We start from the raw sequence: 13,240 nt of genomic DNA, 5'->3' as shown, positions 1-13,240 counted from the left end.
CGCACATCCAGCACTGTAGTAGCAAAATTTCTTGCCGCCAGACAAAAAGCAGACACAAAAAACGTCTGATCCTTCTCTTCCCCACTGCTTCCAGACATTTCATTGAAATATTTTCATCTGATCTGGCAAGGTCAGGCTTTTTATAAAGGTTAAAATACACTCTTTCCCCGTGGTAAAGTGCTTCAGACTTGAATGGAACAAAAAAAACACATTGCTGCAAATTTTAAAACCCATGTGTGCTTAAAGTGCATGGCCAAATGTTTGCCAAGAAAATATTTATTATAGCAAAAAGTACAAAAGTTCTTCTCCCACCCCCCCCCACCCCGCCCGCAGTCTTCTGGGACACGTCACAGGTCCGAGAAGATGACAGGACCATTCACAAAGAATAGCACAGTGGGCACATGGCTGTGAAGCCGCAAGCTGCGCTCAAAGTTGAGATGCTGGTGCCAGGCACAGAACACCAATGGAAAGAATGGCTCGGGTGAGGAAAGCGCTGGATCCCTGGACAGGTGAGTGTCTGTTTATAATAAGTCTGAGGGAAAAAAAACAATTTATATCTTTTTGGGGGATATTTATTAAATCAAAAAGTAAAAAATATAGATTTTTTTTCAAAATTGTCGCTCTATTTTAATTTGTAGCGCAAAAAATAAAAACCGCAGGTGATCAAATACCACCAAAAGAAAGCTCTATTTGTGGGGAAAAAAGGACGTCAATTTTGTTTGGGAGCCAAGTCGCACGACCGCGCAATTGTCAGTTAAAGCGACGCAGTGCCGAATCGCAAAACGTGGCCTGGTCTTTAACCAGCCAAATGGTCCGGGGCTTAAGTGGTTAAAGGCTTACCTGTAGATACAAGTAAGCCATGGGGGATTTATTACCACTTTAAGAAATAATTCCAGGTATCTACATGTTAAAAAATAGTTACATTGGTCTAACCTGGACCAATGTAACTATGTATATCAGGGGTGCCCAACCTTTTGAAGGGCGAGGGCCACTGGAGCGACTTGGTAACCACCGCGGGCCACAATGAATGGAGCGGGCAGATGACATATGCAGAGCAGACAGGGGCACAGCTCACTCTACTCTATTGGCCCTCCAATCCAATCTTCCCAAATGGAAGGGAACGGATCCCCCCTTCTGTTTTTTTTTTTTTTTTTGCACAATGTAAGGATGAGAAGTGCTATTAAGACAGTTGGCGATGGACCTTGTGCTGATTTTAACTAAATTTCACTAGCCATTGTATGCTGCCATAATGCACCAGGAAGCTCTAAAACTGTATACACCTAACAGTGGCGGCTGGTGCTCAAAATTTTTGGGGGGCGCAAACAAACAAAAAAAATAAAAAATAAATTGCAGCCTCACTGGGCCCATCAATTGTCACCACTGTGCAATCAAACGCAGCCACTGTGCCATCAATTGTTGCCACTGTGCCATCAATTGTCGCCACTGTGCCAAATGCAGCCACTGTGCCCATCAATTGTTGCCACTGTGCCATCAATTGTCGCCATTGTGCCTATCAATTTTTGCCACTCTGCCCATCAATTGTCGCCACTGTGCCATCAAACGCAGTCACTGTGCCATCAAGCAAAGCCACTGTGCCATCAAATGCAGCCACTGTGCCATCAATTGTCGCCACTGTGCCAAACGCAGCCACTGTACCATCAATTGTCGCCACTGTGCCCATCAATTTTTGCCACTTTGCCCATTAATTGTCACCACTGTGCCATCAAACGCAGCCACTGTGCCATTAAATGCAACCACTGTGCCATCAAACGCAGCCACTGTGCCCATCAATTGTCGCCACTGTGCCATCAATTGCAGCCACTGTGCCATCAATTGCAGCCACTGTGCCATCAAACACAGCCAATGTGCCATCAAATGCAGCCACTGTGCCATCAAACTAAGCCACTGTGCCCATCAGTTGTCGCCACTGTGCCATCAATTGCAGCCACTGTGCCATCAAGTGTCGCCACTGTGCCCATCAATTGCCGCCAGTTTGCCCCCTCAAATACCGCCTCTGGCTCTGATAGACACTTCCAAAACACACCCACCGCTGTTATTCAGATGGCCGGACATCTGAATAGTGAGCGGCAGCGGCGACAATACATAGATTCCTGCAATGCATGAATCTATGTATTGTTGATTGACGGGTGCAGGAGAGAGGGGGCGGCGCTCCTGTGCCCACTGTGGAAGCACCGCCACTGACACCTAACAGTAATTTGTATTTCTTGGCACATCACAGTGGTGGCATACAATAAGTAAATAATAGCAGCATTCAGGAGCTTAAAGTGAAATTCCGGCTTACATCTAACTAGCTTTAAAACTGTCCCCTCCCACTTTTAACACCTCTTAGCACCTCTGTTAACCAGATTTGTAGAGACATTAAGGCATGGTTCCTGCTGTCTCCTGCTGTTCATCTGGTTTCTGCTGAGATTTGAACCATGTATGGGCAGGCTAAATGTACCAAGTTGATCAATCGATCTACTTGGGTACAAACAGCATGCCGGGTTTTACCTGCTATTATTGCTAGTGGCTGCTATAGCCGCTATCAATGATCCCTGGCTTCCCCCGCCTCCCCCTGGGAGAAGACAATGGCCCGGCAAGAGGGATTCCTGCATCAACACTGTCTGGGTTGATGGGGGAATTAAAGGGTCACTAAAGGAAAACATTTTTTTAGCTAAATAGCTTCCTTTACCTTACTGCAGTCCTGGTTTCATGTCCTTATTGTTCGTTTTTGCTCTGATGTTGCTGTAATCCTTCTCTGTTCTGGTTGTCTGTTTCCTGATGAAAAAAGTCATGGGAGCTTTCTCTCTGTGGTCACTAATCAAGGAGGTGTGATTACTGTGTGTCTAAAACCCCTCAACACTAATCAGTTTTGTTTTACAAACCATCACTGCCCTGTATTGGCTCTGAGTCTCTGTACATCGCATAAGCAGGAAACAGCATGCAAAAACGAAACTGAAACTGTAGGTACATTATATGATTGAGTTTTATAAATTTTTTATCATTTTTAAAAGGAATCAGTTAACTATTATTTCTCTATACCCTGTAAACAGTCATTTCAGCAAAAAAAATGTTTTTCCTTTACAACTCCTTTAACCCCCCCGGCAGTATTCCCGAGTCTGACTCGGGGTGAGATTTTTGGGCTACAATCGGTAACCCTGAGTCAGACTCGGGCTTCTCGCTGAATCCACAGGCAGTGTTTACTTACCTTGTCCCTGGATCCAGCGATGCCACCGCGGTGTGTGAGCGAGCGGGACCTCGCTTGATTCACACAGTGCCTCTGTGTGCCGCCGATCTCCGTTCCCTGCGACGTTACGACGCACGGGGGCGGAGAACGGCGCCAAATTCCAAAAAGTAAACAAACACATTACATACAGTATACTGTAATCTTATAGATTACAGTATGGTATGTAAAAAATACACCCCCCCTTGTCCCTAGTGGTCTGCCCAGTGCCCTACATGTTCTTTTATATAATAAAAACTGTTCTTTCTGCCTGCAAACTGTAGATTGTCCATAGCAACCAAAAGTGTCCCTTTATGTCAAAAATGGTTTTAGATCAGCTAGAAAACAGCGATAATAAATTATAATCACTTGCAGAATTGAGCAATAGCGATTTGTGGGGAAATTCGTCATAAAAAAATAAAAGTAATGACAGCGACAATTCTGCAACTGAGCAAATTTCAGTGATTTTGAGTTGATTACATTATTGAATAATTTTTATTATAATTATATTATTATTTGTTATAATTATTTATAAGTATTTATTATATTATAATTTATATATATATATATATTTTTAAATCATACCCGGGATGCCTACTAGACTCTTGTTTGGTCAGATTTAAGTGAGTTATTCCTAAGAATTACAGGCCTACAGTATAAAACGCCAAATTTCCTTGCAAATAATGGTACCGCTTTCAGCACCTAAAATCTGAAATAATCATACCGCCAGGGAGGTTAAGCAAATTTGTTTCCTGCAACCTGTGGATGCAGGAAAGAAATTCTCTTTGTGTATGGCTGGCCGGCCTAAGAGGTTAAAATTTCATCAGAAGGCTGTCCTGTAACCTCTTGCAATACTTTGATCCGTGGATTTGTGACAAGCATGTATATCAGGACAGAAAGTCCTGAAAATAATATGACAGCCAGGTAACTAGTATATGCAGAATGGGAAATGAGTAATGGCAGACTCTGTGTTATTGTCTCCTGTATGTAGTGATGGTCAGGTTGTTCCTTACTTAATACTAAAATATGCACATTCCAGTTGATGTATTGTAATCATTGGCACATGCTCTCTACAGTCTTCAGACCCGCTGTCTCTGATATCACATTCTAAAGTACAAAATCTTGGAACACTTTCCATTCTGTTTCACAAGATCACATTAGACGTGTCTTGTTTTTTATGGCGATGATGACTGAAAAACATCTGGATGCAATTTTTAATCTCTATCCATGCCTATGCTTTGTGTGTGGTAAAAAAGGAGATCCAGAACAACGTCACTTTTAGTGAAGTTTTACTTTAAATGTTCCCCCCATCCCCCTGAAAGGCCAAAACGTATCAAAATACAGAACTTATCTTCAGCCCCATTCCCAAGTTCTACACGGTGCAATCCTGGGCGACACTGCTCTGTCTTTCCAGGAATAAGTCCCAGCTATGTCCAGCTTCTACTATGCACGTGGTCCATTCATTCCTAAGGCGAGATTGATTGGCTGAGCAACATGTATGCTTAGGTGGCGGGTATTGGCCAGTGGGCATCGGCAGCAGGATCAGGAATCGCAGCGGGCATCAGGCATAGGCATAGGCAATCGGCAAGAGCAGTGGGCATCGGGCATTTCCTCCACCTCGGCAGCTGTGCGTCTCCTCTCCTCCTCCTAGGTGTCCAATAGGATTGCCTGTCCTTTCAGCCAATCGGATGACGGTCTCAAAACCCCCCGCTTCCTGGAGGAGGATCAGTGTTTCAACAGTGAATATTCATTCTTTTTTGTAACATACATGGGTGGGCTCTGTTCACATTAACTGCACTCCGAACCCATCCTATTTTTAAGCCTATTAGAGCCTCTGGCTGTAATCAGGTGCTTCAAAACAACACCCACCCCGCATTGGAATCCAGGTGGCTTGTGCGCCCAAATAGACAGGCCGCCACTGATGTATCCGCTGATGTAACCTCTGGTAAGCTTTTGTGTAATTCACAATGGAGTGGACACTGGGTGTAACAACACATAAAATTTGTGTGAAGTCACATTACATCACCTGGTCATCGGAATTGACAATATGGAATTTTCTCATGAGCATCTATATATTGTGCTATAATTTTTTATTTTTTTTTCACATTAGTTATAGCACTATTAAAGAGTATTTTTTGGGGGAGTAGCACGTCATTTTAAACTTAACTGATGTGACTTGAATACACTCTCTTCTTGACTTTCGTTCAGTTTATCTTGGTCTCATCAGACCACAGTACATGGTTCCAGTAATCCATGTCCTTAGTCTGCTTGTCTATAGCAAACTGTTTGCAGGCTTTCTTGTACATCATCTTTAGAAGAGGCTTCCTTCTGGGATGACAGCCATGAAGACCAATTTGATGCAGTGTGCAGTTTATGGTCTGAGTACTGACAGGCTGACCCCCCCACCCCTTCAACCTCTGCAGTAATGCTGGCAGCACTCATACGTCTATTTCCCAAAGACAACCTCTGTATTTAACGCTGAGTATTTGCATTCAACTTCTTTGGTCGACCATGGTAAGGCCTGTTCTGAGTGGAACCTGTCCTGTTAAACCACTGTATGGTCTTGACCACCGTGCTGCAGCTCAGTTTCAGAGTCTTGGCAATCTTCTTATAGCCTAGGCCATCTTTTTTTCAGATCCTCAGAGAGTTTTTTGCCATGAGGTGCCATGTTGAACTTCCAGTGATCAGTATGAGAGAGTGAGAGCGATAACACCAAATTTAACACACCTTCTCCCCATTTACACCTGAGACCTATAACACTAACGAGTCACATGACATCGGGGAGGGAAAATGGCTAATCGGGCCCAATTTGGACATTTTCACTTAGGGGTGTACTCACTTTTGTTGCCAGTAGTTTAGACATGTTGAGTTATTTTGAGGGGACAGCAAATGTACACTGTTATACAAGCTGTACACTCACTACTTTACATTGTAGCAAAGTGTCATTTATTCAGTGTTGTCTCATGAAAATTTTAAATAATCGAATTTTGTTGCTTTGCAACCAGAAATGAAGACGGTGAAGACACTGTTTTTGTTTTATCAAGCTGTATTTTCTAATGCAACTTATAACATCCAAGTGAAACATATAACACCAACATGTCAGAAAAAGGAAAATCAAAAACAGAATCCCAGCTGGAAAAAGGATCACCCCTCTTATGTCAGTATTTATTTGGGCCACCTTTAGCTTTAATTACAGCCTTTAGTCTGCTTGGATATGTCTCTACTAGGGATGAGCTTCGAGTTCGAGTCGAACTCATGTTCGACTCGAACAATGCCTGTTCGCCGAACAACGAACAATTAGGGGTGTTCGCGGCAAATTCGAAAAGCCGCGGAACACCCTGTTAAAGTCTATGGGAGAAATCTAAAGTGCTAATTTTAAAGGCTAATATGCAAGTTATTGTCCTAAAAAGTGTTTGGGGACCTGGGTCCTGTCCAAGGAGACATGTATCAATGCAAAAAAAAGTTTTAAAAACTGCATTTTTTTCAGGAGCAGTGAATTTAATAATGCTAAAAGTGAAATAATAAAAGTGAAATATTACTTTAAATTTCGTACCTGGGGGGGTGTAAAGTTAGCATGTGAAATAGCGCATGTTTCCCGTACATAGAACTGTCCCTGCACAAAGTGTCATTTCTGAAAGGAAAAAAAGTATTTTAAAACCGGACTTGCGGCTATAATGAATTGTCGGCTCTGGCAATTCAGAGAGAATTCATTCATAAAAAATAAAAAAAATAGCGTGGGGGTCCCCCCAAATTCCATTACCAGGCCCTTCAGGTCTGGAATAGATATTAAGGGGAACCCCGCCGTAAATTAAAAAAAAAATGACCTGTGGTTCCCCCCAAATATCCATTCCAGACCCTTCAGGTCTGGTGTGGATTTTAAGGGGAACTCCACCCCAAATTTAAAAAAAAAATGGCATGGAGTTCCCCCAAAAATTCACACCAGACCCCTTATCCGAGCACGTTAACCTGGCCGGCCGCAGAAAAGAGGGGGGGACAGAGTGCGCCCCCCCTCTCCTGAACCGTACCAGGCCACATGCCCTCAACATGGGGAGGATGTCCCCATGTTGATGGGGACAAGGGCCTCATCCCCACAACCCTTGCCCGGTGGTTGTGGGGGTCTGCGGGCGGGGAGCTTATCAGAATCTGGAAGACCCCTTTAACAAAGGGGACCCCCAGATCCTGCCCCCCCTATGTGAATGGGTAATGGGGTACATTGTACCCCTACCATTTCACGAAGGAAGTGTAAATAGTTGGAAAAAACACACACACGGTAGAAAAAAGTCTTTATTAATAAAAAAAAATCCAGCGGTGGCAATCTACTCGGTCCCAGCTCCCTGCTCCAACGTTGTCTGTATCCAGAGATGGGTGATCTTTGGTCCAGCGATGGGAATATCCATCCATCCAGAGCGCAGCCACGCCGACCTCCTCTCTCCACTGGACACAGCCCAGCGAATGACCCGGCTGAAGCTGTGACATTTCTTATATAGGGGAGGCGGGGCCACCCATCACGTGACCCCGCCCCCTCTGACGCAAGGGGAAAGGCTGGGCTTCCCCAGTGACGTAGCAGAGGTTGCGTCAGAGGGGGCGTGGTCACGTGACGGGTGGCCCGGGCTCCCCTATATAAGAAATGTCACAGCTTCAGCCGCGTCATTCGCTGGGCTGTGTCCAGCGGACAGAGGAGGTCGGCGTGGCTGTGCTATGGATGGATCTTCTCATCGCTGGACCGGAGATCACCCATCGCTGGATACAGACAACGTTGGAGCAGGGAGCTGGGACCGAGTAGATTACCACCGCTGGATTTTTTTTATTAATAAAGGACTTTTTTCTACGGTGTGTGTGTGTGTGTGTGTTTTTTCCAACTATTTACACTTCCTTTGTGAAATGGTAGGGGTACAATGTACCCCATTACCAATTCACATGGGGGGGCAGGATCTGGGGGTCCCCTTTGTTAAAGGGGTCTTCCAGATTCTGATAAGCCCCCCGCCCGCAGACCCCCACAACCACCGGGCAAGGGTTGTGGGGATGAGGCCCTTGTCCCCATCAACATGGGAACATCCTCCCCATGTTGAGGGCATGTGGCCTGGTATGTCTCAGGAGACGGGGGGGTCCACTCTGTCCCCCCCTCTTTTCAGCGGCCGGCCAGGTTAACGTGCTCGGATAAGGGGTCTGGTGTGAATTTTTGGGGAAACTCCACGCCATTTTTAAATTTGGTGTGGAGTTCCCCTTAAAATCCACACCAGACCTGAAGGGTCTAGAATGGATATTTTTGGGGAACCCCACGTCATTTTTTTTTAAATTGACGGTGGGGTTTCCCTTAATATCCATTCCAGACCTGAAGGGCCTGGTAATGGAATTTGGGGGGACCCCCATGCTATTTTTTTTATTTTTTATGAATGAATTCTCTCTGAATTGCCAGAGCCGACAATTCATTATAGCCGCAAGTCAGTTTTAAAAGACTTTTTTTCCTTTCAGAAATTACACTTTGTGCAGAGACAGTTCTAAGTACGGGAAACATGCACTATTTCACATGCTAACTTTACACCCCCCCTAGGTACGAAATTTAAAGGAATATTTCACTTTTATTGTTTCACTTTTAGCATTATAAAATTCCCTGCTCCCGAAAAAACGGCCGTTTTTAAAACTTTTTTTTGCATTGATACATGTTTCCTGGGACAAGACCCAGGTCCCCAAACACTTTTTAGGGCAATAACTTTCATATTAGCCTTTAAAATTAGCACTTTAGATTTCAAATGTTCGAGTCCCATAGACTTTAATGGGGTTCTAAAGTTCACACGAACATTTGGTGTGTTCGCAAGTTCTGGTGCGAACCGAACAGGGTGGTGTTCGGCTCATCCCTAGTCTCTACTAACTTTGCACATCTAGACTTTGCTATATTTGCCCACTCTTCTTTGCAGAACTGCTCAAGTTCTTCTAGTCATTCCACAGATTTTCAATGGAGTTTAAGGCTACTTTCACACTGGAGCGGTGCGCAATTGGCGGTAAAGCGCCACTATTTTTAGCGGCACTTTACTGTCGTTTTTGCTTCGCTGTTCGGCTGCTAGCAGGGCGCTTTTAGTCCCCGCTAGCGGCCTGAAAAGGGTTAAAACCGCCCGCAAAGCGTTGCTGCAGCGCCGCTTTGCCGGCGGTTCTGTGGCGCTGCCCATTGATTTCAATAGGCAGGGGTGCTTTAGGAGCGGTTTATACAGGACTTTTTTGAGCATCATGCCAGCTCACCGCTCCAGTGTAAAATCCCTTGGGCTTTCACACTGGAGTGAAAGAGGAGGCTCTTTTTCAGGGTGCTTTGCAGGCGTTTTTTTAGCGCTATAGTGCCTGCAAAGCGCCTCATTGTGAAAGTAACCTTAGTCTGGGCTCTGACTAGGACATCTAGACTTTGGAATGGTGTTATTGGATGGTGAGCTGTATTGGACTTCTGCCAGACATATAGTTTTGGTGTTGAGGCCAGATAATTAATTTTTTGGCTCATCTGACCATAACACATTTTTCCATGTAGTCTCAGAACCTTCAAGGTGCATCTAAGGTGATCAGATGAGACTAAAATTTAATTATTTGGCCTTAACACCAAACAATTAGCTAGATTCAGTAAGAGTTAGGCCGGCGTATCAGTAGATACGCCGACCTAACTCGGAATCTGCGCCGACCTAAGTTTAAGTGTATTCTTAAACTGAGATACACTTAAACCTATCTAAGATACGACGGCTTGCGCCGTCCTATCTTAGGGTGCAATATTTAGGCTGGCCGCTAGGTGGCGCTCCCATTGCGTTCGGCGTAGAATATGTAAATCACTAGATACGCCTATTCACAAACGTATGTCCGCCCGTCGCAGTAAAGATACGCCGTTTCCGTAAGAGATAGGCCGCCTAAAGATAAACATGCCCCCTAGGTGGCGTAGCCAATGTTAAGTATGGCCGTCGTTCCCGTGTCAAAATGTGAAAATTTTACATCGTTTGCGTAAGTCGTCCGTGAATAGGGCTGGACGTAATTTACGTACACGTCGAAACCAATACGTCCTTGCGGCGTACTTTGCCGCAATGCACACTGGGATATGTACACGGACGGCGCATGCGCCGTTCGTAAAAAACGTCAATCACGTCAGGTCACCCCCCATTAACATAAAACACGCCCCCTCAGCCTAATTTGAATTAGGTGCGCTTACGCCCGCCGCATTTACGCTACGCCGCCGTAACTTAGCAGGCAAGTACTTTGTGAATACAGTACTTGCCTAGCTAACTTACGGCGGCGTAGTGTAAATACGATACGCTACGCCGCCGCAACGATGCGCCCACCTACCGGAATCAAGCTAAATATGTCTGGTGGTAATCCAACACAGCTCATCATCCAAATAAAATCAATCCTACAGTAAAATATGTAGGTGGTAATATCCTGTTATGGGGGTGTTTCTCTGCGGCATTGACTGGAGCATTTGTCAGGATAGAAGGAAAAATGGATGGGGCAAAATACTGTCAAACTCCTGAGGAAAATCTGCTGCCCTCTGCCAGAAAGTTGTCAATGGGAAGAATGTTTACCTTCCAACGATACAATGACCAAAAGCCCCCAGCAAAAATGACCGCACAGTGTTTGAAGGAGAAAGAAGTGAATGTCCTTTAACCACTTAAGCCCTGGACCATTTCGCTGGCCAAAGACCAGGTTACTTTTTGCGATTCGGCACTGCGTCACTTTAACTGACAATTGCGCGGTCGTGCGACTTGGCTTCCAAACAAAATTGACGTCCTTTTTTCCCACAAATAGAGCTTTCTTATGGTGGTATTTGATCACCTCTGCAGTTTTTTGCGCTATAAACAAAAATAGAGTGACAATTTTGAAAAAAATTCAATATTTTTTACTTTTTGCTATAATAAATATCCCCAAAAAATATATACATTTTTTTTATTTTCCTCAGTTTAGGCCGATACGTATTCTTCTACATATTTTTGGTAAAAAAAAAATATTATTATTGATCGGTTTGCGCAAAAGTTATAGCGTCTACAAAATAGGGGATAGTTTTATAGCATTTTTATTAATATATTTTTTTACTAGTAATCGCGGCGATCAGCGATTTTTATCGTGACTGTGAAATTATGGCGGACACATCGGACACTTTTGACACCATTTTGGACCATTGTCATTTTTACAGCGATCAGTGCTATAAAAATGCACTAATTACTGTAAAAATTACACTGGCAGTGAAGGGGTTAACCTGTAGGGGGCGCTGAAGGGGTTAAGTGTGACTTAGGGAGTGCTTCTTTGTAATGGTGTTATTGGATGGTGAGCTGTATTGGACTTCTGCCAGACATATAGTTTTGGTGTTGAGGCCAGATAATTAATTTTTTGGCTCATCTGACCATAACACATTTTTCCATGTAGTCTCAGAACCTTCAAGGTGCATTTAAGGTGATCAGATGAGACTAAAATGTAATTATTTGGCCTTAACACCAAACAATTAGCTAGATTCAGTAGGAGTTAGGCCGGCGTATCAGTAGATATGCCGACCTAACTCGGAATCTGCGCCGACCTGAGTTTAAGTGTATTCTAACTGTTAGGGGGCATGGCTTGCAGTGACACGTCACTGATTGCTGTTCCTGATGACAGGGAACAGACGATCAGTGACATGTCACGGAAAGGACGATGTAGATGTTTTGTTTACACTGACATCTCCCCGTTCTTCAGTTCTGTGACCTGATTGCGGGACACCAGTGGACATCGAGTCCGCGGGTTTCGTGGGCACGGTAATGGAACTCGCGACAGGGTCGCAAGCGCGCTACCGGCGGCGTGCGCACGACCACACGGCTTGCAAATTAAAGGGGACGTATATATACACCCATTTGAGCAGCCGTGTCATTCTGTCAACGTAAAAGTGCGTGCGGCGGTCCGGAACAGGTTAATGGCCTAGTCAGAGCCCTAACTTAAACCCCATTGAAAATCTGTGGAATGATTTGCAGTCCACAAATAGTCCCTATTGCATTTAACTGAACTTGAGCAGTTCTGCAAAGAAGAGTGGGCAGATATTGAAAATTCTAGATGTGCAAAGTTAGTAGAGACATATCCCAGCAGACTAAAGGTTGTAATTAAAGAAAAAGGTGGTCCAGCAAAATACTGACAATAGGGGGGTGATCCTTTTTCCAACTCAGTGATTCTATATATATTTATTTTATGTTGGATGTTGGAGTAAATATAGCTGGATAAAACAAAAAACTGTGCTTGTCTTCATTTCAGGCTGCAAAGCAACAAAATGTGATTATTTTAAAGGGGGTGATTCTTTTCTACACCCACTGTATAATATTGACTTTCAAAAGCAAACCTTAGAACTTTCTGCTATGTCTGCCAAACAAACAGGAAAAGGTGTTCATACAATAGCTTGTCCGAACACTTTAGCATTTTTCCAAAATGCCAAAAATATAAGTTTTTTCTTGAGCCAAAGACACAACAATGTTTCCCTGAGTATGTGGAGCCATATGATTAGCAATTACAAGAAATACCAAAATAGTGTGCGTCATAAAGTTCAGGACCAATCTTCCAGGTATGAAGGAAAAAACCTTCTAGGCATATTAGGTAAGAAATCCAAACATTGCAATACTAATCTGTTCCACGAAAACCATGAGTGCCTCTTCCTTGGTCTATATTCTACGAATTAGCGCACTTCTGGAAGCCAAGCCTATTCCTGACACCACTTTCTTGAATTTATGCCACCCACCACAAAATACCTGAGATTATATTATGGAAATTAACTTAAAGCTGAACTCCAGGCTCAAATAAATGCATTTCAATATTCATTAATACATCATTAAAGGAGTTGTAAATGAAAACAATTTTTTTGGCTAAAATTAATGTCTGCAAGGTAGACAGACAGAATAGTGTAATGATTCTGTTAAAAAACAAGTAAATACCTATTAAATTCCTTCATCTATATCACCTCCGGCGTTCTAGTTTCTGTTCTCTCATTCCCTTTCTGGTTTGCAGCGCTCGTTCATGTAAGAACTACATTCCCAGTATGCATTGCGG

Source organism: Rana temporaria, chromosome 2, assembly GCF_905171775.1.
Source record: "Rana temporaria chromosome 2, aRanTem1.1, whole genome shotgun sequence".
Lineage (NCBI taxonomy): Eukaryota > Metazoa > Chordata > Amphibia > Anura > Ranidae > Rana > Rana temporaria.
The sequence above is the reverse complement of the archived record's forward strand: the minus strand, read 5'-3'. Positions refer to the sequence as shown.